Source organism: Dromiciops gliroides, chromosome 1 (genome assembly GCF_019393635.1).
Source record: "Dromiciops gliroides isolate mDroGli1 chromosome 1, mDroGli1.pri, whole genome shotgun sequence".
Classification (NCBI taxonomy): domain Eukaryota; kingdom Metazoa; phylum Chordata; class Mammalia; order Microbiotheria; family Microbiotheriidae; genus Dromiciops; species Dromiciops gliroides.
The window spans coordinates 143,277,463-143,283,462 of NC_057861.1; positions in this window are offsets into that span (position 1 = coordinate 143,277,463).

Sequence of the window (6,000 nt, forward strand, 5' to 3'; positions counted from 1 at the left end):
CTCAATTTTCTCATCTGTAAAAAAGGGAATAACGATAAGACTGACCTCCAAGGATTATTGTAATGATCAGCTGAGTTAATAAATGAAAAGCACTTTGCAACCTTTAAAGCTTTATATAAATGTCAACTATTATTGGTTATAATATTATGTAGCTAATTATTATGTTATTATATGATTATTATTTAACATTGATAGTAATCATGTTATATGTTTACTAATTGGCTAATTATAAATAACTAACAATTAATAGGCAATTGTTGGGGCTGCTAGGTGGCGCAGTGGATAAAGCACCGGCCCTGGATTCAGGAGTTCCTGAGTTCAAATCCGGCCTCAGACACTTGACACTTACTAGCTGTGTGACCCTGGGCAAGTCACTTAACCCCCATTGCCTTGCAAAAAAAACCCAAACCCCCCAAAATAAGTAATTGTTAATCTTACCTAGTATTTATAGAGGATTTTAAGAGTTGTGAAGTGCTTTATGTATATTACTTCATTTGATCCTCACAACAACCATTGGGGGTGGGTGCTATTGTTATCCCCATTTTACATATGTAGAAACCGAGGCTGAAAGAGGTTAACTGACTTGCCTAGGGTCACACAGCTATTAAATGTCTGTAGTAGGATTTGAACTCAGGATTTTCTGACTTCAGGTCTGACCATCTACCTAGTGAACAAACTAGCCACCTATTATTAGTCCTCTGGGTTATTTTGTAGATCCTTTATAAAGTATTTATGGAAGGAGATTGAAAGAAGAATATAGGTTGAGAAAGTATGGGTGGGTTGCTATCTATATTGGTAAAGAGAGTAACAATCAATGAAATCAGAGGTCTATGGAAGGATTGGCATACCAAAATATTTCTCCTCAGTGTTAGATAGTCAGAACCTTCCTAGGTTTGAACCTGTCTCATATACCTCCTATCTGGGTAACTTTCGACGAATCATTTAGCTTCTCTGGCCTCAGTTTCCTCATCTATATATAGCTAGAAACTGGATTCACTGTTCCAGAGTGAAGCTGGCTATATTCCCAGTCCCAAAATTCTAGGGGTACCTCTGAGGGCTTCAGGGTGTCTTTCTCCAAAGCTATAGACTCAAGCCTCCATTCTGGTGTGTTAACTGTCATCGAATATCTAAGTTCCATTTAGCCAATTAACATCAATTAGCATTTAAAAAAGAGATATTTGCTATGAAGCTAAGCAAGAACAGAAGTACAAATACACTCATATACACACTCACAATATCCCTTATACGATGTCATCCTTGGAGAGAGAACACTCAAATTTAAGGTGGTTTCTTAGCATAGCACATGACATTCACCTCACAAAGTTCATTTCCAAATGCAGCGGAAGAGCTTTAGTGATGGCTGGACTGGATCTCGGTCATGTCTCAGAGCCTTAATGTTGGCCGACCAGGATTGGCTAGCCACAAAATCCATCTTGATTCTGGCTTTCTGGACCTCTGGTGGCTTGACATTTTGACATTCTAACCTTTTGAAGATCACAAGATCATTTTTGTTCGGTCAGTCATGTCAGACTCTTTGTGACCCCATGGACAGTATGGTACATGGGGTTTTCTTGGAAAAGATACCTGAGTGGTTTGCCATTTCCTTCTCTAGTGGATTAAGTCAAACACAGGTTAAGTGACTTGCCCAGGGTCACACAGCTAGTAAGTGTTTGAGGCTGGGTCTTTCTGACTCCAAATCCAGCGTTCTATCCACTGAGTCACCTAGCTGACGCCTTCACCTAAAACAGGAAAGAACAAATGCAAAGAGGTTTCTATTCAAGGGCCATAAATTGGCCTCAGATGCGGAAGGGCCAAGTCCTCTGCTGCCATAACATGGTTTTTTCTGCAAATGCAGCCATGGAGGAAAAAGCCAGACAAGGGGAAGGAAGAACCAAGAAGGAGATTCTCACTTTTGCTGGTGCAGACCAGAACCAGTTAAGTTACAGGGTGTATGTGCATGCTCCAAATTCTGTAGCAGCATCCTTCCTGTGATCATCATCAGGACTTCCTGCAAGCCGGCTCCCCGGCCTCTTTCATGTAGGGATTACACACTGAACCTGCTTATCACCTTTACTTGTAAAATGGCGCAGTGGAATGAAATGGCCTCTAAGGTCCCTTCTAACACTGGTTCTATTATCCTTTTGACATTTTTTTCATGCAAAGTTGGAAAGATCCTTGATTTAAAGAGGGAAGAGAATGAATAAGCATTAATTAAGCTCCTACTATGTGCCAGGCATTGTACTAAGTGCTTTACCAAAGACTTGTGTTCAAACTCCATCTCTGCTATATATTAGCTATGGGACCTTAGACAAGTGTCTTCCTCTCCTGGGGCCTTAGTTTCTTCTCTGTAAAGTGAGGAAAAGGCTGACTGGATGAGCCCTAAGACTCCTTCTAGCTCTCTATTCCTATAACTCTAAGCCTCTTTCCACAATCTTCTTTTTCCTCTTGAGCCCCATTTCCTATGCCTTTAATCATTTTAGGTGGCTGATCTCTGGACATCTTCCAACAACCAATACAAAGTTTGAAGCCAGACTCTGAGAAGGGCCCTGACCGAGGCCAGGAGCTGCCCTCTCCCTCCTTCTAGTGAAGGACAAGGGCCTTGTCTTGTTCCTGCTCAGTGGCAGGGCCAGGCCAGGGACAGTGCCAAAGGGTGTCAAGGAAGAAAAAAACAACAACTGTAACATCTCTCATGAAATACAGCGTGCACAAGTGGGCAGGCCCCTGAAGACCCTAGCAATGTGGCTTGTTCTGAGCCCAGCGAACAGTAACCCAGAAACATATGTGGTGAGCAATAACAGTCATAAATTTTATGAGATTATGTGTTCCTAATGTGAGATTTCAGGCTGATCTGTTTGTTGAGACTTGCCAAGCTTCAGCATGATCCAATCAAGTTTTGCTTAATCTTCATTTATTTACTCTGGGTGCTGGTGATTCATCGAGCATGTCTCTGGTCCAGTCTGCTGAACTAATTTACCAAGTATTTTGATGGACTGGTGATTTGTTTTCTCTGAGTGCTTGGGGTTTATTTACTTATATCATCAGATGGAGTCTGGATTATATAGAACAAGAGCCTGTGGCTCTGCTAAGGATTAAGCCCTCCTTGGTGATTCCATCAGTGACAGTAAACACCTTGGAGAAGGAGTCGTGTTCTCTTTTGGGACTATGCTGGGCCAAGCCAGGCTAAGTGTCAGGTTACCAATGAATCAGATTAGAGTCATTTCACAGGATTCAATAGCATAAGCTTACTCGTCCCCAAATCACAGGAGAGGGCATTCTGGCCCTAACTGCCTATACTTCTGATAGGCAGATCTGGAGAGGAAAGATGAAACAGCACGTAAGCCCAAGGATGTAAAAGGCATGTGACAGTATTGGAAGGTTTCCTCAGGCTGGAAATGTCTCAGCCACCAAGCATTGATTTCCCGGGGTGGAGGGGGTGGGGTGTCAGCTTTTCATGGGCCACCAAGGAGTTGGGGGCAGCTAATTTGCAGGCTGGGTCTTCCCTTTCAGCTTCCAGGACCTATAGGTGAATATGCCCTGGAATGCTTAGGACAGACAGACAGACAGACAGAGAGGCAGAGAGAGGGAGAGAGAGAGAGAGAGAGAGAGAGAGAGAGAGAGAGAGAGAGAGAGAGAGAGAGAGAGAGAGAGAGGCCAGCTAAGGCTCCTCTGAAGCCGAGGCCTTGCCTTTGAGCTAAGCTGAGAGCCTGTTATGGTCCCTAAACCCTTATCCTTAAACCTCTGGATATCTTTCAGGAGATTTTGTCGGGTTGTGCTTCAAGATGAAATATTGCAGGGTTGGGGAGAGAGGATCAAGAAGAGAGTGGGGCACAGGAGAGAAGATGCCCAGAGGTGCAATAACCTGCCCAGAAGCCCAGGCAGTGCCTAGAGGCTGACCCACAAAAGGAGACCCAGCCCTTGTCTCAAGCTATAGGGTAGGATTTATACCTGATACTGGTATTCTCTAGTTGTGTGACCCTTGAAAATCACTTAACCTCTCTGAGTTCAAGTCATTCTTTTGTAAAATAGAAATGATAATACTTCCATGACTAAACAATCATGAGTGTAACAGCAATGGATCAAGGAAACCCACCCCGCCCTAATCTGCCGAACCCTGGGCTACTTCCAGAGAGACGTGTTCTCTAGCTCTCCACTAAAGGACTTACACCCCTGTTGACTTGAGTTTTTGATGGTGATGAAATTCTCCTATAGATCCCCTCATGCTCCATCTCAGGGGCCAAAGGACAAATGAGGAGGCCTGCTTTATCATACCAAAGCTCTGGTCACTCAGTGTTTAATCAGAACACAAAGGATTTTAGGATTTTACAATTAGAACTGCAAGGAAACTTAGAAGGAAAGGGAAGTGAAAAGACTTACCCAGGGTCACTCAGCCAGTAAAGGTCTGAAGAACATGTCTCTATGGAAGTGGTCCAAGATCCTGTAGAATGGGGGTTTCCCTGATTACCCCTGTTAAATTAGGGACATTCATTGCAAACCCTAAAGGTGTTTTCTAAATGTAATGTTGATGGTGGTGGTTACTCATTTTTCACCCATGTTTGACTCTCTGTGACCCTATTTGGGGTTTTCTTGGCAAAGACACTGGAGTGGTTTGCCATTTCCTGCTGCAGCTCATTTCACAGATGAGGAAACTGAGGTAAATGGGGTTAAGTGACTTGCCCAAGGTCACACAGCTATTAAGTGTCTGAGCCCAAATTTGAATGTACAAAGATGAGTCTTCCTGACTCCAGACCTGGAATTTTACCTACTGTGCCACCTAGCCTCCCTAAATGTCATGTAGCTCTCTAAATGGACCTTCAACTACTAACCAGAGCTATGACTGAGGACAGTGGGTTACACCTTAACAGAATTCTCCCTCAGGGTTCAGATTCTGGTTATGCCACTAGAAGGAAGGTTTCTGGGGGGCATTTTTCATTTCCTTCTTCATCTGCCTGGTAAGTGTAGGCATCATGGTACCAGAAACTGCATAAGAAGCTGCTTTCAAAGTCACACAATTGCCTCCAGAAAGCTTTCCATCCTTACCCATTAGCAACATTCTTCCTTCCCCAACTGAAAATAGCCCTTGGTTTCCAGTATTCTCATCATATATTAATTTCTATTATAATAAGCGGGCAGCTATTCCCATAATAAGGAAATCCCAGTTCCAGTCACTATCTTTTTAATGTATACCACAATTATTGTGCTTATGCCACACATATCCACTCACTACAATGTAAACACCATGAGGACTGGGACTTGGTCTTATTTAAACTCAGCTCCCCTTTCACTCAGTGCTCACTCAGGTGGAACAATGATCTCATCGACATGGATAGGATGTTCCTTCCAGCTTAGTACAGTATTTACAAAAGTGGTGTATCTATACTAAGAACAATTGGAAGAAAGCACATCCCTATCCAAAAAGCCTGGAACACAATATACATCAGTCCAGGGGAAGAGTAAGCATAAACTAAAGTATAATGGTCATGAAGCACCTACGTAGGAAAAATGTGTGTTCAAAGAGTAGACTCACAACTACTGGTTACTGAAAGATCTTTTTCTTGAGTCCACAGCTGGCATTCTTTTCTAGTTTAAGGTGTCCCATAACTTGAAACTGCTTCCTCCCTCATGAGGCTATCTTACTGTGTCCATCTATGTCTGTGTTTGTATTTGTCCTTGGTGTGACTCTCTCTGCTCCAGGCTGGATTGTGTCATGTTCTATTGATCCCCTTTCTCTAATGACATAGAAGGTGGAAGAGGGGATAAGAAAAAGTGGGAGAATCTTTCTTCTCAAGGGCTTGACCCAAATTGGAATACTCAGTTCCAGAACTGAAATCTTCTACTGCTGTTCTATACCCCTCTGCATGACTTTATACATAGATTCAATGAACATAACTGAACCTCTCAGATAATAACATGCCTTTCCTTTCTAACCACCCCCTTTTTAATGGAACCAAAGAGATTCATACCTCATAAAGAGATAACACTTAAAATTTTATCAATCTATTG